The following is a 26,686-nucleotide window of genomic DNA, read 5'->3' as shown; positions in this document are numbered from 1 at the left end:
AAGCGTTATGAGTGGAAGATGATGACCCCTGTAAAATTCCCTGAATGAGGCAGGATGACAGCAACATAAAAGCCTTGTCTGGAAGCACCCTGGCGAGGAAGCATCCCTGATGGGTCAGCACTGACTAAACAGTTCTGGTTGGGGGCTTCATATCTTGCCATATACAAGATGGCTCTAAGCAGCCCTGGTGGCCAAGAGAGGCATTTGTTAAAGACATTTTTATTTAGTTAAAGGTTTAAGACATTTTTATTTAAACAAGCATTTCCTGAAAGACCAGACAAGGTTTTATTGGTATAATGTGATTTAAAGTGTTTGGGGGGGGTATTTTGATTGTTTTTTCTTTACCGTTCGCTGCTCAGAAATCTTTTTAGATATAGAGTGGTTTGTCCGTTTTGTAAATAAATAAAGCAAAACTACCCCATGAGCAAAACCTAGGTGCAGGCATGCCACTATTCACAACATGTTCAGACATTTTCCACTCAGCCAATAAATACCACTGAGTCAACTGTGGCATGGTGACCAGATGCTCTTGGTAGATGGCGATCTTCAGGAAGTGAGATGCTTGTTGTCTTACACCTTCAGGGGCCAGTTGCTTGAGTTCCAGAAGCAGAAGTGACACCTCAGCCAGCAGAGAAACCTTCAGGGCGTGGGCTTCAGGCTTACCACAGTGAATGCATTTAGCAACCATAGAACCCTCTAACCCACAAGTTTCTGTCACATGTGACCTCTCTCTGTCTCTGTCTCTCTCTGTCTCACCCCCCCCACACACACACACACTTGTTGAGGAGGTACAATCAATGTGTGCCATTTTATTTATTTAATTTTAAAATGCCCAATAAGTCTGGACTACCAAGTTCTCTGGACTACATGATGTCATTCCAGAGGTCATAAGCTTCCCTTTAGTTATATCTGCATGAGTGCAACCTCACTCACTGCGTTGGCACCTTCTTAGAACCAGGATGTGGCAGCCTTGGAAGGAAAAGGTTCTTATTATTTGCTGTCCTTCCTGTTTCGCCCTTACACTCCAGCTAGCAGTACACTTCCCAAATGGCCCAAATGAAATTAGTTGCCATAAGTCAGGTTGACTAGAGATCTCTACTGAAAAAATTGCAAAGTTAAAATTGTATGTCTGGGCACAGATAATATGTTTACTTTATTCTGCTTATAATCCCGCTCCCCTCAGAATGTGATTTTTGTCATGAATGGATAAGATGAGATGGATAAGATGAATGGGACCTTGGATACATAAATAGTTGCGGGAAATGTGGGAAATTGTGGGAGTTGTGGAAAATGAAGACATTCCACCTATGATGGTCAGATATGCTTTCCCTGTACCATCTGTTCTTTGCCAAACAGTTACTGTCAGCTACTGTTCTTTCATTATAGCACCTGTAGGATATCTAGATCAGTAGTGGTCAATATTTCTAGGTCCAACAAAATCGGAACCTCGAAATGGCCTCCAAGAGGTTTTTTTTTAATGGGGTAAATTAGAGCAAATAGTTATTCATCCAGCGTGTTTCAGACTATTTTATTTACAATGGCCTTTTAAAAATTAATTTTGAATGTGATATAACAATACATATAAGAGAAATTTTCCCCAAACCCTCCCAACCCAACCCCATTTCATAACATATACAACAATCAGTAACGATTGGATGGGGGGTGTCACATGAAATAACATAAATAAAATCTAACATAAACATTCATTAAGGGGTATTAGTGTTCATTCATATTGTTGAAAGATATCTTGTGGACCTATATAAAAATATGTTTTTAAAAAGAAAGATAATGGTCCTTCATCAGGGAAATTCAGAACAAAGAATTTCTCAGATTTGAGTGTGCTCTTCAGTCTCACGTGCACAGGAATAAGGCAAGAGGTGCACTGGCATCATTTATTCTTGGTGCCTTTGGAGCATTTGTAACAGGGATGCTGTGACCCTCCAGATGTTGTTGGACTACAATTTCCATCAACATTGACCACTAGCCAGGCTGATGGGAGTTGGAGTCCAACAACATTTGGATCCACAAGTTCCCCCCCTCCCTTGATTTATAGGCACCATATTTGGGCAGGGCCAGATAATGTGGGAATCATCCCATGTGGCATTCATCCATTTTGAAGTAAGGTAAAACTGCCGGTATAGTGTTGCAACTCTGCCTATTTAATCAGTGTAGTATATTCGTTCTCATTCTGCATATGTGTTAGGTCTTATTTGTCTGCACCAAATATGTTGATAGTGCTGTTCTCTAAATCTGCCTACTTGGCTGGGAGAATACAAATTTTCTTGCCTTGGTAATGAATTAAAAAAACCCATCACTATGCAGTATCTGGCTAATCTGCTTGCATGTTCCTTTCCAGACCATGGGCTCAGGTTGTTGTTGCATTTCCATTTTCTTTCAGGTGAGTGCCTCTCCTGCAAGAAGAAAGCATATATGTGTGTCTGTGTGTGTGTCTATCTGTAAATATATAACATCACACACACACCCCCCTCAATCATATAATGTTTCGCGCTGCTTGCATAGATTGTAATTCAGAGACGGCCAGCCTCTGCAACTCAATTCTCTAAAGAGCAGTCTAGGGGCTGTTAGTGTATTTTGCCATGCACACTGGCCCCCTTATGAGTGTTCAGACTCCATCATAATGTTGCAGTGATTGAGCAGTAATTCCTGCATGTCAGACTTCTGCTAAAAGCAAAGGAGCAGGCCAGTGTTTTTTGTTGTTTTTTTTAAAGCCCTAGGGTCCCTTTAACTAAACAATATGTTGTCCCTGGGCCTAGTGCAAAAGTGAGTGCTTTTGCCACTCGCATTGTCATTGATTATTTTCAAAATTGCATTTGAGAAGGCTCCCAGTCTTCTTCCATTGACTGCGAAGGACCCGTTGTGGCAAAGTTTGATGATGACGCCGGCATGAACTGGCCACTAGGTGGAGCCGAGAGTTTAAATTACATGGGAATAATTTTAAATTGCTATCCTGGCTAGTACACCAAAGAGTTCTGTTTATGGAGGTCTTGACACAAAAGGGGTTTGCAAGGTGACTTCCATTCAGTGCTCTAGAGATGCAGTATGGTCTGGTACACAGTATTTTGGGCTTGGACCTGGTTTCGTGTATGGGTGGCTTTGGGCAGAACACAGTCTTGGAGCCAGAAATTAATTCTACAGCTGTAAAATAGCAAGGGTTAAAGCAGCCAGGGCTGCATCCAAGTTTGGGGTGGGTCCTTGGCATAATGGCCTATCGTGGACCCCCTCCCCCATGAGCACCTCCGGGCTTGCCTGGAAGTGGCAGACAACAACAGTGTTGCTTCTATGCGTGCCGGGTAGCTTGGAGCCACCTTTTACTGGTGAGCCATTTTAATTTCTTACAATACCCTGGAGCAGCACTACATCAGAGATACTCCCGGGCTGGGGTCTCCAACATTATTTATCCAACGTCTGCAGACACCTCTCCTGGTGCTTACCAGGTTCTCTGCCCCTCCTGATTTAGATTGTATTAAGATTTTTAAAAATTGGTTATTTTTTAAACTGGGGTGCTGGCATGCTGCAAAGTGCTGCCCTCTAGTGCCATCTTTATTTGGGCTCAAAAGAACGGCGTTGTGTTTTGGACCCCACCTCTTCCTTGTTCTTGGGAAAATTACTTTCCTCTTACTTTCACCAGTTTGTCTTTGGGGAAATTAGTGTTTTGTGACCAGCTATGCCCACCATGGCAGCCTTTTCATGACGCTCCCCCTGGCAAGCCCCCCAGCAGCCATTTTGAGAGAGTGCCCACAACACCTTCTCAAAATTTCAAATGTTCCCATCAACCCAAAAAGGCTGGGGACCCCTGCTCCGGGGCATAGTCAGAAATGTCAGTGCTGACTCCAAGCCACCCAGCGCTCACTGGAGTGTCAGAAAAGGAGTGTCATAGCAGGTGCCAGTAGCGGGCCCTGCTGGGGCATGGCTGCCCTGCCAGCTGCCGGAGGATGCCAGGTGTTGACACAAGCATACCGTGCTGTGGGCTTTGCCACAACATAGGGGTGCCTAGACTAGCCTTCCCAGCCTGGCACCCTCCAGATATGTGGGTTACAGCTCCCGTCATCCTCAGCCAGCATGGCCATCCATCATATTCGGGGGGTGGGGAGTCACTAAGCTTGGGAAGGCTGGCCTAGATGTCAGAATCTCCTTGCATTCAATGTCTGCTGCTAAATTGGTGCCATATGACTACACAGCGCAACGCCCAATGCTTCTTGTCTCCATTCTCTCCTGGAGTCAAGTACAGTTTCTCCTCGTCACATTTTGATAGGAAACTAGGTCTGCTCTCTGGTGGTTTGAAAAAGTGCCCTCTTCACATTTCCCTATTGTGGAGGCATTGGAGCGGAACATTTTATTCAGTGTTAACCATGCACATGTCACTGGGGGTGGGAGCAGGAAGAATTGTGTGATCGCTCCTCTTCAGTTTGGACGTAGTTCCTCCCAATTTCAACTTCCAGTCTGTGGACACAGAGGCATTAGTGTTTAGTGGGAGACGGTTTCAGTCTTCAGCATTTTAACTTTGGCAGGTATCTGTCCAAAATACTTGGTGGTAGATACGCATCTGTCTCCCACCTCCACCGAGCTTCTTTTCTGAACACTTACAATATTCTCCCTGCTCCTAGTGTATACGTCTCTACCATCTCATCTAAGAGTGGCTTTCTACTTTATGCTTTTCTAGTTCTCAACTGATAATTCCTCCCGAACGAGATGTGAAGTTGGAAAATCTGTGTTCGGATCTCCTGCAGTTTTCTCCAAGGGCAAAGGCAGCTGTGGTAGTGGTGCTGAATTAGACTGTAGCATTGGAAAAAAAGGTTGCTCCTTGGGAGGAAAGCTATGGCAAACCTAGACAGCATAGTAAGAAGCAGAGACATCACCTTGCCAACAAAGGTCCGTATAATCAAAGCTATGGTTTTCCCAGTAGCAACGTATGGCTGTGAGAGCTGGACTATAAGGAAGGCTGAGCGCCAAAGAATTGATGCTTTCAAACTGTGGTGCTGGAGAAGACTTATGAGTGCCCTGGACTGCAAGGAGGTCAAATCAGTCCTTCCTAAAGGAAATCAACCCGGAGTGCTCATTGGAAGGACAGATACTGAAGCTGAAGCTGAAATATTTTGGCCACCTAATGCAAAGAGAAAACTCCCTGGAAAAGACCCTGATGCTGGGAAAGATTGAAGGCAAAAGGAGAAGGGGACGGCAGAGGATGAGATGGCTAGATAGCATCACCGATGCAATGAATATGGACTTGAGCACGCTCCGGGAGAGAGCGGAGGACAGGAAGGCCTGGCGTGCTATGGTCCATGGGGTCACGAAGAGTCAGACACGACTGAACAACAACAACGTTGGAAAGGGGGGGGCGTTAGCCCTTCATGACCTGAATTGCCCCCCTCCCCCAGCTGCTATTTGCCTCAGGACAAAAATATAGAGATATTGTATTTCCGGCAGAAGAAACATACATATACTGCAGTCCTATATATGTCTACTCAGGAGTAAGCCCCGTTAGCTTACTCCCAGGTAAGTGTGTATAGGATTGCAGGGTTAGTGTCTGTGTTCCCACTATTTATTTTATGATACCCTGCTTTTCTGCCAAAAAAGGCACTCAAGGTGGCTAGCAATAGAAAATTTCCAATAAAATCAGAAATACAATTAAAACATAAACACAGATTAAAACACAATTAAACCACATCAATATTAATAATAAAAGAAATAACACCAGTTAGAACTGCCTTCAACATCAACCCAGCTTACATGCCAAAGGCCTGCCTGAATAAAAACATATTTGCTGGCAGAAGGACAACAGAGAGGGAGCCAGCCTAGCCTCCTTTAGCAGGGAGTTCCAGGGCTCCTTCACATGTTTTATTTTGGTGCGATTGTCATTCTTTATTCACAGTATTTCCCACGTGCAATGCATGATGTTGTTGTCCTGCAGCAGATGTCCTGCACTTTCCCCCTGTTTTCCCCATTCTAGTTCTGTACATAGAAAATGTGGTATTATTTGCAGCTGCGCAACGGATCCGCCATCATCCACCTGTGTATTGCTGACATCATGGTACGACACTCTTCGTGGAGGCAGGTATTGGGCAGTGCAGTGTTGGCATCACCTAGTGACGACGATTGGGTGGGAGTGTCGCCCCCCCATGCCTCCCTTGACCTCCAGCCCCTGTGCCATTCCACTCCTGGGAACAACACAGGGAGCTCGTGGCAGAGACTACTGCTGGTCCAAACACCGGCCATGTTGCAACCCCTTTCCACTCAATCCCCTCTCCCAGTGTATACTCAAATGAGAAAAGGATTATCGCTTGCTTTGACAAGGACAGTACTGACTCGCGTACATCGGGGTGGAGGGACTTCGGGAGTACAGCATACTGGCATTTCACTAGTACAGCATGGCAGGGACTGACTTACGCACATGGGGAGGTGGGGGAAAGCAGATTTCTGAGGTTGTAAACGTACTGTGGATCATATACAGAAGTTGCCGAAGTGGGGGTTGGAGGCAGCCAAACTGAAAAGGGGAGGCAAGGAAGTTGAAATGGAAAAGTTCATGCTGGGGGGCGGGGGGCAACCTCAGTGGGGGTGGACAGACGGCATACAACGCTGCTGACATCTGATAACATCCTGCCAGGCTCTACTCACCCCTGTAAATGGCAGGTAGTGTTAAGTAGTGAAAGAAAAACTGTCTGTGTAAAGAACTGAGGTAAATCCCACAAAGAATCCAGAAGCAGAAGCCCCAATAAGTTGCAGGATAAAAAGCCTGGTGTGATGAAGCCCCCAGAGTTTGGGAGCAGCCACTGAGAAAACCACTACCAAACCCACCACTACTGAACTCAGAAAGTCCTGCACTGTCCTTGTTGCCTGGATTTTAATGCCCCCCTCCCCGCAATATCTTAAGTCTCTCTACCATTTTGTCTTGTAATACCAGGCCAGATCAGGGTTGAAAAATGAAGTATCCCTACTCAGAAGGCCCCACATTACAGAGGTCCTCCTGACATAAAAGGGGTTTTGCGGCTATATCTCTACAGGAAGGTCCTATTAGAGAGGTTCTACACACTGTGCTCACCAGGCAAGAGGAGGCTGAGTTAGCATGCCCAATAGATTTGTAGGAATTAATTTTGGAATTTTTCAAATCTTTGTAGAGAAAATCCCAGCTTCCAGTGATACTCTGAAAGTGCTTTCTAAGTTCTGTGGTGGAGTTTCCATAAAAGCTGAGGGGGAGGCAGACAGCCAAGACTTGTGTCAGAGTTGAACTCAGAATAATGAGTCCAGAGGAGCAAAGATGTGACATAGACCCTTCCCACATAAATTTTAGAAAAGAATGTCGGTGATATTTATCTTCCCATAGAATTTCCATGTATAATATTGTTACAGGGTTGAGCCCTTGGTTCCAAGCTGCCTTCTCCCGAGGACCAGAGAAAGCTGCCACATTCAGCCTCCTTTCCTTGGATTTTCTTTTCTTTTTCCAGCTGCTCCATCCCTTTGGCAGTTTGGCCAGTTTATCAGTTTTGAATCCTTGTCTCAAAGTTTCAAAATCCTTGGTTTTAGTTCAGAATCCTCATACAGCCCCACTTAGAGATATTTTTAAAAATATAGTAAGCAGTTGATTTTTTAAATGATGATGATGATGATAGTTACATGCCTTGGGTGGTGATATATGATGGGGAAACTACAGTTTTTGCCTCCTCTTGCACCCTTCCTCTGAGCAGGAGCACAGGTCACCTGGTGACAATCTTTCCCACTACAGTGAGATGTATTGTATTTCTGTTTAAATTATGGTATTTCTAAATTTGTGTCTAAATTAGCATATGCAAATTTCATGCAAATCTTAACATCTTTTTTCTGCTTTTTTGGTCATGCATTTCATTTTTTTGATGATACATAAGTGGCTGTCCTATTGTGACGGCCTCTTCCCACCTCAAGCAGTAATGACCCTGAGCGTATTGGATGGCTCTCATACCTAACACAGTTTAAAGGCAGTGGTGGCTCCAGCTTTTGGAGGGCCCTTGAGCGAGACACCCTCAATGGGCCCCCTCCTTCAGTAAGTCTACCCTCTCCTTGCCATTGTCACCCACGTGCTTGCTTGACAGGCAGAGAGCGAGTGAGCAAGAAGGCAGTGGCCCCTACTGCTCCTCCTTCTCTCCACCACCGTTGTCTGGGCCAGAGCGAGAGGCAGGTGTGCAAGCAGGTAGCAATGATGGAGAGGAGGAGCAGGGGCCCTCTTGCCAGTGAGCCCCAGCTGGGTGTGGTCTCTTGGCAGATGCCTGACCATGCCTACCTTTGACGCTGGCTCTGGGGCTTGTCAATCAGTCTCAGTGAGATGTGAGGGAAAGCTCAGCCTGGGCCTTGTTTGCTGAACAGTCTTTCCCATAATGCATCCGGCCCTTGCCACAGGCTCCATTGCAATGTGCCACAACCATGCCCTTGGCAGGCGCCTGCTTTCTTTTCCATTCTCTGTCCAACATAATTCGCTGTTGGCCTGTGCCTATGATTCAGTTTCCCCCACTCTTACCCCACCAGTCTCTTCTGGAGAGGTTTACACAAATATTGTTTGAAGAACAAATTAGTCACGAATCTCAACTGGCTCCCCAGGACGGTTTCAACAACAAAGGCATGGCTATAAAGACTGTATGTGTGTGTTTGGCTTGAGAGAAAGAGCAGGTCCACAGGGCTCTTGTCAGTGGGCCCTGCTGGGGTATGGGCCCTCAGCAGGTGCCCAACCATGCCTACCCTTGATATCAGCCCTGTTTAAAGGGCTTGGGATGTAGGGCTTACCCCCTTCTCTGCCCTTATCTTCCCAACTTCAGTCTTCCAAAAATAACACCAAACAAAGCCTCTGCCTTTTTCATTCCGTTCCCTTAGTGGCTCTGAGATGAAAGAGAAAAGGGATGGAAGTTTCTTCACTCCATACTCCTCTGTTACTTATTTGTTAACATAATTTTCGTCCACCTTTCTGCTTCAATATGCAGCATTTGAGATGGCTCACAATATGATTCAAAATCATTCTAAGGGTGCAACCCTATGCATGTTTAGACAGAGAAAAGGCCTACAACTCCCAGCATTCCCCAGCCACCCTTGCTGGCTGGGGAATGCTGGGGGTTGTAGGCCTTTTCTCTGTCTAAACATGCATAGGGTTGCACCCTAAAACACACAAATCAATAAAATGCTATAGGTGCTGCTATTGTGTAACACATTGGTTACATTTAGTAGTCATGGCTCCCTCTAATCCACAGCTTTCTGTTCTGTGACTTCACAATCTTTCCTCCACCCGACCCCACCCCAATACGTTTCTGCTCTAGAGGGGAAGACATAGTCAAATGGATTCTGGGTAGTTTCTACCTTGGTCAGAGGTTTCTTTTCCAATTTCTCTCTCTGCATGGGAGTGAGCTCATCACCTTCTTAGAAGCAGAGGCCTGCAAGGAAGGAAGAGGATCATCTGGTGATTTCTAAATGTCTAGTGAAGCACATGTCTGTACAGATGGCCCCCAATTGATAAGTGAATGCAAAATTCTAGATCCCACTGTTGCCGGATTCACCAGATGCTTGCTGTATAAAAAGAGAGCTGCTGGACTTTAAGGGCATTTCCACATATGGTGCTAAAAACGGGGGGGGGGGTGCTTTCCCCTGCATTGGTAAATGAAGTGACAGAGCCACATAGATCTAAATGTATATTTAAATTAAAGACATATCTCTTCTGCTTTCTGTGTCACATTAAAAATATCCAGAAGTGGCTCATTGAAGACTTCGGCTGCATCCAGAAGGCAGCATCCCCCAGCAACTGTAAATCAAAAGTGAGGGGAAAGATAGCTCAGCTGAGAAGTAACCAGTGTATGATGCTTGATATAGTCTGTTCAGAAAAGCAAAGATCAGCATAGGAATTGACACTATATCTCAGTGGCAGAGCACCTGCTTTGCATGCAGAAGGCCCCAGGTTCGATCCCCGGCATTTCCAGGTAGGGCAAGGAAAGAATCCTGCGTGAAACCCTGGAGAGCCGCTGCTAGGCTGTGGAAGGAATACTCAGCTAGATGGAGTAAATATGGTCAGACTTTGTATAAGGCAGCTTCCTATGTTCTTATGATATAGTCCCCAAGCCTCACACCAATGCTTGCAAAACCTCCATCTTGAAGCACCCTTAAAGGCATTCTTGGAGTATTTTCACACACACACACACACACACACACACACACATGCCCTGGTGATATGTTCTAAGAAACATTGATGCAGTTTGTACTACAGCCTGGGTGGAGTCACTGATTAGTGCTCCACTTCTGGGCTATGTTGTGGGGAAGCAAGTTCCTTGCTAAAGAATAGCGCATTTCCTGGCAGTGGTCTACATTGTTTACTCATCGGCAATTCTGATGTTGTGCTGTGGACTTTTCCCATGTAGTCTGAGTAAGTGTGGTGTAAGGTTTAAAGTATTGGACAAGGAGTGGGGAGACTAGAGTTCAAGTAATTTAATCCCCATACAGCCATGAAACTCACTGGGAGACCTTGGAAGCCCCCTATCTCTCAGCCTATCCTACCTTATAGGGTTGCTGTGAGCATAAAATGGGCAGGGGGAGAACCATGGCACCAGCTCTTTGGAGGAAATCTGGGATAAAAAAATGTAACAAATAAATACAAAGCAAGGGATTCTGATATTGCCTTCATGGCATGGTGAACAGTTGAGCTGCATCAGGTCCCTATGCCATGAACATAACATCAGAATAGCCCTGTGCGGCCCAATTCAAGCAAGTTTTCACACTTTTCCTTCTCATATATGTAAGAAACTGGTGACAATGTTTTTTATCCTCATTTCTGTTTTGGCATAGCAAGACAACCCTTTGAAGATCAGTCCAAGCAAAAATCAACACAGTGCAGAATGGATGGAGATCAGGTTATATAAAAAAAGGTTCATTGCTTTTGAAGAATACCAAACCAAGCCTGGAACAAATGGAAGAATTTACTTAATGGGGAGCCATTAGAAATGTCACAATCCATGGGGAGGGGATATGAGTAGAATCATGTGCCCCAAATCAAGGGCTTGACTCAGCAACAGAAAGAGCTCCTTGGAGCAAGAGGCTGGAACCTACAGCTCTATAGTGGGATGAAGGGACAGTTCCGCTCAGCTTCTATACACCGCCCCATTAACTAATTCTGGAGCTGAGACTAACCAATTGCCTGATAACTCAAAGATATAGGAGACAGTGTTGCGATACTGGAAATTAGAACTTGACCATTAATGTTTGGAAAGGGCTGTGTGCCTTTGAGAATGATGCCTGGCGGAACTTGTAGCCAAGGATAAAGGACCATTGGATAGGTTTGGGTTGGCATCTCTCCTAGAAAGGAGTCCATTCTTAATTTACATGTGGCAATTGATTTAAATGTATCCAGTGCAATATTTGCTTAGTAATAACTAACTTTAAGGCTGTGTTGAGGTGATGGTGGAAACCAAAGTTGCAGAAATATTGGTTACGCCAGGAGTTACATGTTGTTAATTTTCCAGGCAGCTGCTTTTTGAACTGTGTGTTGGGAACAGGGGGTGGGGTGTGTGGCTTCTCCAATACGCTTCTCATTCTGCAGTCGTGAAGATCCCCCCCTGGTCTAGCCAAAACCAGTTATCATTGCAATGCCATAGTCAGGAAAAAGCCTTTATGCTCTCAGTTTGGGTTCTTCTCTGTTTCCATCCCCCAACAGAAAGTAAGAGCAGGGGAAATTCTCACAAAGGAGGAACCGCTTGCAAAACAAGAACTGAAAGTGATACCCATGAGTTTTTCTTTCTCAACAAAACCAATGCACAGACGCAGCTTTACAGGTGCGTCGATCATACGAAAAGCCATCTGGGTTTTAGGTGTATGTGGATGCAGAGCAAGTACCTTTAAATATCTCGCCTGCCATTTCTGTGGCGCCATCCTCATACAGCAGCCTTCCCCAACCTGGTGCCCTCCAGAAGTGTTAGACTGCGACTCACATAATTCCCAGCCAGTGGCTATGCTGGCTGGGAATGATGGGAGTTGCAGTCTAACACATCTTGGGGAAGGCTGTCATATATGCATTCACTCACATTTGATCTACGCACAGGAAAAGGTTAGCTCCATCTTCCAGCTCACCTTTTCTTTATTTAGGAGGTTGGAGTAAGGGGGAACTGGCAGCAGTGGTGGCCGGTGGGGGTGGGGAGAGAAGAGTATGGCCAAGAGTTGGGGGAAAGAGAAGAGGGGGTGGTGGGGCAGGGTGGCAAAATACCTTGCCTAGGGACTCAAAATAAGTAGAGATGGCCTTTTTGGGGTGTTGACCAGGACCCCCAACCTTCTGGATATGTCAGTTTTCCATCTAGGCAAGGGGTGGTACAGCCTTTGAAAGGGCTTCCCTCTTTCTGCATTGTCCCACTGTGAGTTTGCTGAACCAGTCGGTATTTCCTCTGGAATCAGCACTCGGATTCCTGCGATGTTGGTTCCATGAGGCTCAGTCAGGGCAGCCAAAGCAAGTGGGAAGGGTCTCCTTGTTTATGTGATTTTCTCAAGATCCTGCAGAGCAAGAAGATTCTGGTGCTGTTAGATCCAGGTTTACGTTTGCACTGTTGTGTTAGTTCCACAGTATGCAGTGGAGAGTGTAGGGTGCATAGAGTTTAGATAAAGAAAGGGGGTTTTAGAGCAACAGTTTCACAGCCAGATGTTTGTTACGCATGAGTGAGAAAATACGCTAAATCAGCCTTCCCCAACTAAATCAGCCTTCCAGATGTTTTGGACTACAACTCCCAGCTTTCCTGACCATTGGCCATGCTGGCTAGGACTGATGGGAGTTGAAGTCCAAACATCTGGAGCACACCTGATTGGGGAAGGCTGGACCCACAACTATGAAGGGGTTGCGAGTGAATGGCATCATAAATGGTGAACTGAAAGTGTTGAGAGACAGGGTAAAGTCTCTTGGCTTGAAGTTGGACCAAAGAGCCTGTCAAAAAAGGAAGAGACAAGGAGAGGAGACGGAAGGATTGTCACTTTTTTCCTGACAGAAGTGCTGTGCTGTTAACATCTGCATGATATGCACATATTCAACTGGTGTAGCTTTTTCCAAAATGGAAGGGAATTTCTGCCTGTCATGCAATTGTTAAGCACAGAGTTTCTGTCAAGAAAAAAGTGGCAATCTTCAGGTGGGAGCAGGAGCTACAGATAAGGGCTCCATTTTTTTGCCGCAGAAAACAAGTGGCACAAGTAAACAGCATGAGAAATATGTACCTTTGCAGAACAAAACGGGACGTGATGTCCTTTACTAGCAGGTCTATGGTGAATGGTTTAATTAACACTCCCTGCCTCACACTTAGAACAGAAGTTCCCCTAAGACCTGTTTCTGAGCAACCTCAGAGTCTCAACCTGGTTCCTTCCTCCAGTGATGTTTGCTATCCAGGCCAGTAGATAGGAAAGGCCCTTGGCCTACTGTAGGACAGTCTCTTATAGAGAAATCAGTGTTTAACTGGCAGTTGGGTGGTTGGGAGGAATCTTTCAAACATTATCTTGTAGCTGTGCCTTTAATACCAGCCTGACTTGCAGATATGAGCAGGTGGTCATGTCCATCTCTGTGTTGTGGAAATCTCCACCTGCGGATTTCTACAAATAAACATGAGAGAGAAGGACAGATGGTTCTTTTCTGATCAGTTGGCAACACTAGTGGTGATGAGCGGGGAGGAAAATGACTCCCTCTTTATCATAGCCTGGTTCAAACATATCCAGGGTGAGTGAAAGCATGTGGGAGAGGGTCAGGATCATGCCTGCTGATGCCACCCCCAACCTAAGTAGATTCAACATAAACTATATGAACAGATCCTACGCATGTACAAATAGGATGCACGTAGGCTTGTCTGTGAAACTGGGGGCCCTGCTTTTAGCGTGGTCTCAGATCATGTGCTCCAGCAAAGGAGATCGTTACCTTGTCATGGTGCTGGAGCTTGAGCACCTGAATGACGCCATGAGCTAAACCGTGAAGGGACACCCAAGACAGAAAGGTCATGGCAGAGAGGTAAGACTAAATACGATCCCTGGGGAAGGTAACGGCAACCCACCCCAGTATTCTTGCCGTGAAAACTTAATGGATCAGTACAACCAGAGATATGTCGGTATACCATCAGAAGATGGGACTCCCAGGTCAGAAGATGGTCAAAATGCTACTGGGGAGGAACAGAGGATAAGTTCAACTAGCCCCAGATGTGATGATGCAGCTAGCTCAAAGCCGAAAGGACAGCTAGCGGCCAACGGTGCTAGTGGTGAACGATGAATCCAATGTTCTAAAGATCAACACACCATAGGAACCTGGAATGTAAGATCTATGAGCCAGGGCAAATTGGATGTGGTTATTGGGGAGATGTCAAGATTAAATATAGACATTCTGGGTGTCAGTGAACTGAAATGGACTGGAATGGGCCACTTCACATCAGATGACCACTAGATCTACTACTGTGGACAAGAGGACCACAGAAGAAATGGAGTAGCCTTCATAATTAATAATAAATGGCTAAAGCAGTGCTTGGATACAATCCAAAAAACAATAGAATGATCTCAATTTGAATTCAGGGTAAGCCATTTAACATCACAGTGATTCAAATATATGCCCCAACCACAGAAGCAGAAGTAGATCAGTTCTTTGAGGATCTACAACACCCTGGGTAATATGCCAAAAGAGATGTTATTTTCATTACAGGAGACTGGAATGCTAAGGTGGGTAGTCAAATGACACCTGGAATTACAGGCAAGCATGGTCTGGGAGAACAAAATGAAGTGGGACATAGGCTGATAGAATTTTGCCAAGACAACTTACTGTGCATAACAAACACTCTCTTCCAACAACCTAAAAGACAACTTTATACATGGACTTCACCAGATGGCCAACACCGAAATCAGATTGACTACATCCTTTGTAGCCAAAGGTGGCGGACATCTATACAGTCAGTAAAAACAAGACCTGGAGCTGACTGTAGTTCAGATCACGAACTTACTGCACAATTTAGAATAAGGCTAAAGAGAATAGGAAAGACCCACAGATCAGTTAGATATGAGCTCACTAATATTCCTAATGAATATGCAGTGGAGGTGAAGAATAGATCTAAAGGACTAGATTTAGTAGATAGGGTCCTATCTATGGACAGATAGATAGTTCTTCTATCTAAGAACTATGGACAGAAGTTCGCAACATTGTTCAGGAGGCGGCAACAAAAAATGTCCCAAAGAAAAAGAAAGTCAAGAAGGCAAGATGGCTGTCTGCTGAAACACTGGAAGTAGCCCAAGAAAAAAGAAAAGCAAAAGGCAACAGTGATAGGGGGAGATATGCCAATTAAATGCACAATTCCAGAGGTTAGCCAGAAAATATAAGGAATTATTTTTAAACAAGCAATGCACGGAAGTGGAAGAAGATAATACAATAGGAAGGACAAGAGACCTCTTCCAGAAAATTAGAAACATTGGAGGTAAATTCCAGGCAAAAATGGATAGGATCAAAAACAAAGATGGCAAGGACCTAACAGAAGCAGAAGAGATCAAGAAAAGGTGGCAAGAATATATGGAAGATCTGTATAGGAAGGATAATAATACTGGGGATAGATTTGACAGTGTGGTCAGTGAGTCAGAGCCAGACATCCTGAACAGTGAGGTTAAATGGGCCTTAAGAAGCATTGCTAATAACAAGGCAGCAGGAGACGACAGTATCCCAGCTGAACTGTTTAACATCTTGCAAGATGATGCTCTCAAGGTGATGCATGCCATATGCCAGCAAATTTGGAAAACACAAGAATGGCCATCAGATTGGAAAAAAGAATGGCCATCAGATTGGAAAAAATCAACTTATATCCCCATACCAAAAAAGGTAAACACTAAAGAATGTTCAAACTATCGAACAGTGGCACTTATTTCACATGCCAGTAAGGTAATGCTCAAGATCTTGCAAGGTAGACTCCAGCAATTCATGGAACGAGAATTGCCAGATGTACGAGCTGGGTTTAGAAAAGGCAGAGGAACTAGAGACCAAATTGCCAATATCAGCTGGATAATGGAGAAATCCAGGGAGTTTCAGAAAAACATCTATTTCTGTTTTATTGCCTATTCTAATGCCTCTGACTGTGTCAAATTGTGGCAAGTTCTTAGTGATATGGGGATACCAAGTCATCTTGTCTCCCTTCTGAGGAATCTGTATAACGACCAAGTATCAACGGTAAGAACAGACCACGGAACAACGGACTGGTTTAAGATTGGGAAAGGAGTACTGCAGGGTTGTATACTTTTACCCTACCTATTCAACCTGTACGCAGAACGCATCATGCGATGTGCTGGGCTTGATGAATCCAAGGCTGGAGTTAAAATTGCTGGAAGAAACATTAACTGTCTCAGATATGCAGATGATACCACTTTGATGGCTGAAACTGAGGAGGAGCTGAGGAACCTTATGATGAAGGTGAAAGAAGAAAGTGCAAAAGCTGGGTTTCAGTTAAACCTCAAAAAACCCAAGATTATGGCAACCAGCTTGATTGATAACTGGCAAATTGAGGGAGAAAACATGGAGGCAGTGACAGACTTTGTATTTCTAGGTGCAAAGATTACTGCAGATGCTGACTGCAGCCAGGAAATCAGAAGATGTTTACTTCTTGGGAGGAGAGCAATGACAAATCTTGATAAAATAGTTAAGAGCAGAGACATCACACTGACAACAAAGGTCCACATAGTTAAAGCAATGGTATTCCCCATAGTAACCTATGGATGCGAGAGCTGGACCTTAAGGAAGGCTGAGTGAAGGAAGATCGATGCTTTTGAACTGTGGTGCTGGAGGAAAATTCTGAGAGTGCCTTGGACTGCAAGAAGATCAAACCTGTCCATACTCCAGGAAATAAAGCCAGACTGCTCACTTGAGGGAAGGATATTAAAGGCAAAACTGAAGTACTTTGGCCACATAATGAGAAGGCAGGACACCCTGTAGAAGATGCTGATGCTAGGGAAAGTGGAAGGCAAAAGGAAGAGGGGCCGACCAAGGGCAAGATGGATGGATGACATTCTGGAGGTGATGGACTCGACCTTGGGGGAGCTGGGGGTGGCGACAGCCGACAGGAAGCTCTGGCGTGGGCTGGTCCATGAACTCATGAAGAGTCAAAAGCAACTTGAACGAATAAACAACAACAACAGATCACGTGTCCAAAGCCTATATGTGTATGTGTGTGGAGTCTATGCATGTGTCAGGGGGCCGTAGCTGGCCTCTTTCAGTCTACTCCAGTAGCCAAATCCAGACACAGACAAAGGATTCTTTTCAAGGCTTTATTCCTTAATAACTCTAACAACTTAATAACTCTATCACCAGCGACTAAGCTATGAACAGTAGAGTAACCTATGCCCCAGTTTGGAAACAGTTGGTCCCTGCTTGAACAAGAATCACTTGCAGACCCTGAATTTATGGGCTAGGAAGATTCCCCCCCCTTTTCCCTTGGGTCCTCTGGACGCAACTGTTGCTTGCGCGCCAAACGGGCGCTACACCTCCTTTCCACGCCCTCCATAGCTCGTCGCTCTTTGCGTCTGCGTCAAGCATCCAGCCAGCCCTCCTCCCACACTCTTTCACTCCCAGGACCGCTATCTATGTCTGGAATGCTGGCAGGAGGAATCTCTGCCAGCTGCAGGACCTGGGAGGGATGAGCGTGCTCCTCTCCCACGGCTGGCTGTTCCTCCTCAGAACTGCTCTGAGGTTCTATGGGCTCAGTGTCCACCCTGACGGCATGTAAGGTCTGTTCATATAATCTATTGAATGTGCATAGGTCAGGGTTGGGGCCAGTGGACACATCAGATCCCACTCCTCCCCTCTCCCATGTGTATTGATCCATCTTGAATGTGTTGTCTAAAGACTAGAGGGCGCTTGCATTTCAAATATTCCAGAATGATGCCTCCTTAGCTTTATAAACAGGCTCCAGGGCTAAGTCCTGATTAGCTCAGTTTGTCCACTGATGTTATCAACCTCATAGTCCTCATCCCCAAGTGAAGTGGGGTCTAAGGGTGCTCCTAGCACAACCAGTTAGAAGGCATTATGAGCCTATATGAACTTGAGCACGCTCCGGGAGAGAGCAGAGGACAGGAAGGCCTGGTGTGCTATGGTCCATGGGGTCACGAAGAGTCGGACACGACTTAACGACTGAACAACAACATGCACCTATACCTTCTTTTCATAGAATCATAGAATAGTAGGGTTGGAAGGGGCCTACGAGGCCATCGAGTCCAACCCCCTGCTCAATGCAGGAATCCAAGGCAGAGCATCCCTGACAGATGGCTGTCCAGCCTTGACTTGAATGCCTCCAGTGTGGGAGAGCCCACTACCTCCCTAGGTAGTTCGTTCCATTGTCGTATTGCTCTAACAATCAGGAAGTTTCTCCTGATGTTCAGCCGGAATCTGGCTTCCTGTAACTTGAGCCCATAATTCCATGTCCTGCCCTGTGGGATGATAGAGAAGAGATCCTGTCTTCCTCTCTGTGACAACCTTTCAAGTACTTGAAGAGCGCTATCATATCTCCCCTCAGCCTTCTCTTCTCAAGGCTAAACATGCCCAGTTCTTTCAGTCTCTCTTTATCTTTTCCTCCTTCATGGAGTTTCTCTGGTAAGAAAAAAGATGGAAGAAGCAGTGGGAAAACATGGATGGACTGCAAATGGAAGACAACATTGTCTGGAGCCTCGTAAAATTCTGTGTTTGAGGCAGGGCGATTGCAGGATAAAAGCCTCATCTGAGAGAACCCTAGCAATGTGTAACCGCAACATTTGCTCACGTACAGTCCTTCTTACAATTTCTTCTCTGACCTTCCGTTCACACACACACCCATATGCCATTGGCAGTGAAAGGAACACCCTTTACTATTATTTGGGAGCCTTTGAATGTTTTCACATATGAGGCTAAAATCTTGCTTTTGGTTAAATCTATAGCATGAATGTAAAACATATTGGTCAGAACGTACATCCAGCTTTTTAATGGCTCCCTTTCACTCCCTATCCTACATTAAAACTTTCACACATGGCAGAAACTGGCATGAGAGGGAGTCACAGGCACTTGTTCGTATCATGCATGAAACCTTGCTGGGTATGACATAGGGGTGCATCACATGAGCAGAATGCATCTGGAAGAAAGGTGTGGGTGGTAGATACGGCATTCCTGCTTTGCCACTGCGAAACATTTTCCCTGGTGACTCTCTGGAAGGAGTGGTGTAAATCATTAGCTTGTCTTTTTTGCAGTCTTCGCGCATTGACCTGATTCAGATGACACGACAGCCTACTGTGGGCTAGCCTCAGGACAGCGCAGCGCATCCCATATGAATATGCAAGGCTCAGCTGGGGGCTGCCATGGCTTGCCATGTTGTCTGAACATAGGCAGCAGGGGTTATTTGAGTGTTAAACAACCCTTGCGTAACCCACAGTTTGTTTTAGGGTTATGCGAGGTTGTTTAACCTGAAATAACCCCCGCCGCCCAGGTTCAGATCAAGCCACAGCAACTTCTGGCCTGGGCTTGCATTTTCATAATGGTGGCTGGCACATGCTGCAGCTTCTTGTCCATAAATTGACCCATGTCATCTGTGGGCTGTCATCTCATGTGAACTGGCCCAGAGCCTCCTTTGGGAGGACAAGTGATGTACTTCCTTTTGGTCCAGGTTTAGCAGTTGGGTTTTGGTAAGCCTGGTCTGTTTTGAACATCTGAGGCAGCTGTCAGATGAGTTAGGGTTCATGACAGAGGAAAACTAGGTATTTCCCATCTCAGTTACCCCACAATTATTTTATTGTGTTTATTTTTATGCATGTATACTGGGCAGAGGGAGGTGTACATGCGCATGCGCGTGTGTGAGACAGAATATCTGTGTTTTTTATGCTTTGGTGTGGGCTCCATTTTTTTTCTCTGTGCTCTTATCTGTCTCTGTTTCTCTGTGTCTTTCAGTATGACCTGCACCTGACTTCTTTTCATTTTTAGTGTTGGTTGTGTTTGAGTGTTTAGCTATGCATTCAGTAGGCTACTTGGGCAAGTCATCTTTCAATTTTCAGTATTCCCCTTTTGTAAAATGGGACAGTGTTATTTAGATGCATAATTTCTTGATCATATAATGCATAGTGTGACCTGACCTGCAGGGCTGGCCTTAGGGGTGGGCGAGCTGGGCGGTTGCCCAGGGTGCCAAGCTAAGGGGGGTGCCAAGCTGAGCTCAGTGGCTGTGTTTTAATGTACTGTCTGCAGTGAGCTAGGGTGGCAAAAACCAAGCGTCTGTAAACTTTATTTCAATGTTCTACAGGTTGTTTGGATACTAGCTACAAAAATGTTCTTTCTTCAATTATCTTGAAAGTATGTTTCCTTTTCCATTTCCACTGTGATTTCATTTGCACTAGGTAAAAAAATCAGTTGAACATAGCTTGACTTTGAGGCAACGTCACTGAGCACTTCAAATACTGTAAACATAAGCACTATATAAATAATAATAAAATAAAGCTGTAAGCTGTAAGAGGTCAACTGGATACCTTTTTATTTATTATTTTCCTTTATTATTTAAAGATAAAATAATGGATATTCTAGAATAAAGAATGCTTACCAAAAGATAGGAACTGCAACAAACCAAGAAATATTATAAGTAAAACCTGTGATAGTTGTGCTGTGTGGCATGGTCCACAGCCACTGGTCAGAATGTGGCTTTTCGAACTTTAGCTCGTGCAAACTGTAGCACAGTGAGTGAGAGATTATGGTTTTGAGCAATGTCATTCTCAATGAATATCAAACCTGCCCCATAAATCCTCTGGGTGGCCCTGCAAAATTGACTGCGGGGAGGGGCACCAAAGGCAGTCCTCACCCAGGCAACTATTTATCCTAGGGCTGGCCCTGCAGACCTATAATCTATAGCTTGGGTCACTTTCCTGAGTTGTCTGCTATGAATTCTATCTCCTCTATATGTGTTTGAGTTCTCTACCATGGATTCCCGGTGTGGGTTTATTTTCCACTTCAGTGTACCTCACCTGTGAAGTGGGTATATATGTTTTCTACATTCCAAGTGTCTTATACATTCTAAATTCCACAATAATATGTTGCAAGTATGTGTATTACATGTGTGACTTCAAAATGTACATGTTGTCTGAGGCTGGGTTGCCCTGATTCAGTTATAGGCACTGTATTATGCATGCACTTTTAGTTTTTGCTTTGGGCTTGTGCTTTGGTCTGGATTATGTGAGATGGATCTGTAGTGGTCTGATATCATGTGTGAATGGCCTTGCTTGATGGCTGTGGACTTGTGAACCCATGCAATAGCTGTAAACATTAGATAAACAGAGCAATTTTGGTGGGCTCTGCCTCCTGACTTGCCTTTGGCCCTGACAGTGTGCTTTGTCAAGAGCTGGCAACCATATTCAAGCCATTTTGAAATTCCTTAACTCTTCTTTTACAGAAAAGCTTGTGAGCAGAATTCCTGCAAGGCAGTGATTCACACAAGCGCACACGCATACACATCCCATCCAAAGCTGGAAGTAATGACTTTACCATCTCCAGGAAAGACGCACAACATGGGAGGATGGGGTTGTGGCCTGCAATCATCATTCATTATCCTTTCAGGCATTCAGGAACCAGATGGCAGAAGGTGGCTAATGGGGATGTCTTGGGGCCCAGCCAAGGATGTGTTTCCTGGAGCTGGAAGAAAATTCACCCCCAGGGAGAGGGGAAGTTGACCTCTCCTGTAAACACCACTGTGTTCCTAGCAGCCTGCGCTTGCTCAGGCACATGGACTTTGACAGAAAAAGCATGCTTCCAAGGGAGCATGGTTCACAACATGACAGGTACAGCAAGGGAGCTGGTGGGAAGGGGGAGGGTTTGTCTGAGCACCACGCTCCAAGATATGGAACATTAACTTCAGAAATATGCTGCTTTCTGACAGTAAACACACATTTTGGTACATGAGCCAGAAAATCCATCCCTCCTTCTTCCATATAATATAAAAATATAATAATATAAAATATAATACAATAATATTATATTATTAAATATAATATATTTAAGAATATAATATGTTTAATCAATATAAAATATATAAATATAATATTAAATGAAATCATTGGCAATTTGTTATCCTGAGGTGGCTTGTCTTACTCTACCTAATAAATAGGCCCATTTATTTATTTATTTATTTATTTAAAGTATGTTCTTGGTTACTTTGTAGGGCAATGCCCTCACAAAGTGACATACAAACAAGAGTAATGGAAGATTGAAGATATAATAGCCACATTAGAAAGCATACAGACTACTTTGAGAAGTTGCTCTGTAACACACACATACACTAATGAAAGCCAGTTAAAGGCAGCTCTGTTACAGCTGAAACACCTGTACAGAGCAAGACAGAAGAGAATTCCACAGTTTCCAGACCGCCACCAAGAAGGCCCTATCTTTTGTACATGCCAGCCTAACTTAGCAGGTATTTGAGAAGGACCCCTGAAGCATATCTTAGTGTATGGGCAGGATTATATGGGTGAAGGCAACCCTTCAAGTGACCTGGTCCCAAGCCATTTAAGGCTTTAAGAGTTAAGACCAGCATTTTGAATTGTGTCTGGAAGGTTACTGGCATTAACCAGTGCAAAATCAGAGTTATGTTTTTAGACTTCCTTGCCCCCACCTGCAACCAGGCAGCCACATTTTGTACCAGCTGTAGCTACCAGACCATCTTCAGATGTAGTCTTACCAGCAATTGTGTAGCCCCATGGCGGGGCCAAAGAGAAGAAACATCTTTTAAATGCACAATTTCATTTAATTTCATGTATTACATTTCTGTACTGCCCAATAGCCAGAGCTCTCTGGGTGGTTCACAGCATGATAAAACACAATACAAAACCTTTAACATTCAAAGATTTAAAATAGATTAAAAGCAAGTTAAAAATAATTGGCAATAGAACTACCAGGACCTGATAAAAACTGAAATACCCAGTCATATGCTGTCAAATGCCTGGGAGTAGAGGAAAGTCTTTACCTGGTACCAAAATGATGACAATGTAGGAGCCAGCTGGATCTCTCTGTGGAGAGTGTTCCATAATCGAGGGGCGGGGGGATCACCAAAAAAGGATGAAGGATCTTGATCCCTATGAGAATGATGATGGGGTAATTCACACTACTGCATGTAGAGATGTGGACATGACTAAATACCGTGACAGTAGCAAGCTGCTTGAGCTTGTCAGAGTGAATGTTTCTGAGCGTGGACATTCTGCTCTAACATCAGGTACACAAATATATCAGCATGTGGTACACAAGGTGAGAAAACAGATGGGATAGCTGGAGTGTGTCCATGGAGAGGTCAGAATAGAATAAAAGTGACAAGTGTAAAAATAAGAAATCACCACTTCATGCTGTAATAATCCAGACAGATGTTACTGGAGGCTGGAGTTTTGAGACAGGGTGGCTGCCCATTTTTCTGGCAAAATGTCTGTGCCTTTAACAGTGGTATGACAGTGACAAGCAGAGCCTCAGAGCTCCTTATTCCAAAGAAACACACCTTGAAGGGTGTGTGTGTGTGTGTGTGTGTGTATCTCTGTGTGAAGGCAAGTGAGTTAATCCAGGTCGAAGGCAGGTCTAAAGTGTTTGTGTATAGCTTCTAAGACCCAAGGCCATACGTGCAAGGCCTGTTCCAGGAAACGCCTGGGGGAAGCCAGGCTTCTGAGTTCCCGGCAGCAGCATCCACTGTTCCTTGCTTCAATAACAGCAAATCAATGGGGGGCTGATCCCAAACAGAACAAGACCTCCCTGTTTCCTGGCGGTTGGTTCCCTGATACGTTCACTATGTGAGAAAGGGGGAAGAAAATACAGAGGGCTTTTCCAGGTGAAGAGTTGTTCTTGTTTTTCTTTGTGCATGCATGATGCAAAGTAGTTATTCTTTTCTTGTGGGCAGGAGGTTGCTTAAATGCCTTTCATCAGGGTAATGCTTTTGTTGCAAGGGGGTATAGCATTTTTAAGCACTCTTAAGTGACCCTGGATTTGTCAGAAAGTGCTTTGCATTGTGCTTGCTAGTGAACAGGCTAGATTCTTCTTTCCTTTGAAGAAGAGCTCTTGATGCTTGAAACACATTAAGAATATTTTATCACATTGTTGAATTAAATTAATATTCTTGCATCTTTTGTCGGTCTCTACTTAAAAAAATGTTGTTTTTAAACTCAGCTTTCAAACCTCAATCTTTTATTGTAGGAAAATGCAGTCCTCTACCCAGCCAATGGGGCCATTTTGACTGTATGGAATGTGGTTGTGTGCGTGTCATAGGTACCTCTTGGACAGCATGCATGACATCGGCATTAAGGATGAGCAACACAAGTCCCTTCCCCCATCCAACAACACCTACGGGAATAGGTGTTCATGTGTTAACAGAAAAGAAGAAACACATCACTAAAGGAAAAAAGGGTAAGATTTACATAAAATTTGCCTATGCTAATTTCTATGTATAGATGCAAATTTATAAATAATTACTATGATTTAAATAGAAACACACTACATCTCACGATTGTGGGGTAATCAGGTGACCTGTGTGCTTTCTCAGTCTGCTGTCTAGGTAGGTTGGCCTGGTGTCTTACTTTACAGAAAACAGTCCTCTATCTTGGATAGCTGGTAGAGGACAGTCCTCCATTTGATGGGTTGTCCAGTCCAAGTCTGGTTTAAAGTCAAAGAACCAACCATAAGGAGGGAGAGCAGAGGTCCTGAAGTTGCCCATCAAGGATTAACACCCGGACAGTAGACTGAGCAGGCCTACAGGTCAATCTGGTCAGGATGATCATTTATGGTGTGATGTATTGTATTTCTGTTTAAATTATAGTTATTATTTCTAAATTTGCAACTATAGATATGCATTTGCATATGCAAATGTTATGCTAACTGTCCTCTAATTTGGTGATGTAATTCCATTTTTGGGGCAATGCATAAATGGTCCAGGTGATAACTGTTGATGGGCAACTTCAAGGCCCCTCCCTGCTGTCCCATCTTATGGTTCTTTATCTTTAAAGTGGACTTGGACTGGGCAACCCATCAAATAAAGGACCCCTTCAAATAGAGGGCATTCCTCTGACAGCCACTCAGAGGACTGTCCTCTGTAAAGTAGGATATCTGGCTGCCATACATGGTAATGCTGAGGGAAAGCCTTCATACTTACCAGCCTACCCACAATTACATAGAGGCCATCAGAAGAGGACTTGCTCTGAATCCTTGTTTGAGGGACTTATTTATTATCAGGGGTGGGCAACTTGTGGCCCTCCAGATGTGGCCAATAACTCCCATCAGCCCTAGCTAGCACACCCAGTGGTGAGGGATGATGGGAGTTGTAGGCCAAAATACCTGAAGGGCCACAAGTTGCCCACCCTTGGTTTAAATGTCTGCCCCATCTCGTCTGCATTGTTAGAGATGGCTTCCAACACAAACAGAAAACATTAAAAATGCCAAGTAATAAAATAATAATAATCTGTCAACTAATTCAGTGGTGAAGCACGCTAATGTAACTCCACAGAAATCTCGTTTCACAGACTTGGGGCTACTGTTGTAGCTGCTCCATCCTGTAGCTATTCTCTCCACCCCCACCGCCATGGGAAATGCTCAAAAGCTGGGCTTTCTTCAGTATGTCTGGGAATGGGTTGTCATTCTTGGAGTAGACCAGCTCAGAGGGAAAGGAGGGCTGTGTGGCCTGTTATCTCAGTCCTATTGGTTGTGGACACACACTGTTCCTTTGAGAGGGACTTATGTTTCCGAAGATACTTGGAACACAACCACTACGTATGGGTTCTTGACTTGCAAGATTTGCCATAAGTACTTCCCCACATGGCCCTTTCTATGCTGATGTAAACTTCAGCGAGTGGTAATTTGAGGCCCCAACTATCCTTAGCTCAGGCCAATATTGCCTGTACACTTAGCTCATTGGGATCATTATTGACTGAGCCCACAGTTGGTGAGGGGAGGCTCTGTGGCATTTGTCAGTGCTGATTCCAGGTTTTGTGGGGCCCTTGGGCAAGACACCCTCAATGCCCCCCCCTTCAGTAAGTCTACCCTCTCCCCACCATGGTCACCAGCTGCTGTTGGTCCTCATCCTCTCTCTCTCTCTCTCTCTCTCTCTCTCTCTCTATATATATATATATATATTCACATGTTTTCAAAATGAGCATAAACATATTCTAACAAAACACAAAGATTACATAAGAAATCCAATTACAGTCAACAGGGATCACAGGAGTTTCAATGTATTAATAACCTTATATTTATCCACAGAAGTTCTTCAGGAGTTTAAGATTCAGTTGTAATTATCGAAATCCTCTTTCTCACCACTGCTACCACTTGCTTGCTTGACAGGCAGAGAGCGAGTCAGCAAGAAGGCAGTGGCCCCTACTGCTCCTCCTTCTCTCCACCACCGTTGTCTGGGCCAGAGCGAGAGACAGGTGAGCAAGCAGGTAGCAATGATGGAGAAGAGAAGGAACTCCAGGGGGCTCCTGTCAGTGGGCCCCTGCTGGGTGTGGTCTCTTGGCAGATGCCTGACGATGCCTACCTTTGACGCTGGCCCTGGGGCTCGTCAATCAGTCTCAGTGAGATGTGAGGGAAAGCTCAGCCTGGGCCTTGTTTGCTGAACAGTCTTTCCCATAATGCATCCGGCCCTTGCCACAGGCTCCATTGCAATGTGCCACAACCATGCCCTTGGCAGGCGCCTGCTTTCTTTTCCGTTCTCTGTCCAACATAATTCGCTGTTGGCCTGTGCCT

The 26,686-nt window shown here is 44.7% G+C and overlaps 1 long non-coding RNA gene across 1 annotated transcript; it reads right to left on the bottom strand.

The window, feature by feature from the left end:
- Nucleotides 1–1,454: 1,454 nt before the first annotated feature.
- Nucleotides 1,455–26,686, bottom strand: LOC146353952 (uncharacterized). Its single transcript, XR_014787411.1, has 4 exons — nucleotides 26,478–26,686; nucleotides 22,944–23,052; nucleotides 9,331–9,404; nucleotides 1,455–2,411 (listed from the first exon to the last, which is right to left on the bottom strand). It is a non-coding gene; the product is annotated as an uncharacterized LOC146353952 (long non-coding RNA).

The sequence above is a fragment of the Heloderma suspectum genome, chromosome 2, assembly GCF_057233095.1.
Source record: "Heloderma suspectum isolate Gila_16-S chromosome 2, 16-S_ref, whole genome shotgun sequence".
In the NCBI taxonomy this organism is placed as follows: Eukaryota; Metazoa; Chordata; class Lepidosauria; order Squamata; family Helodermatidae; genus Heloderma; species Heloderma suspectum.
Note: the sequence above shows the minus strand (reverse complement) of the source record. Positions and strands in the feature narration are given on the sequence as shown.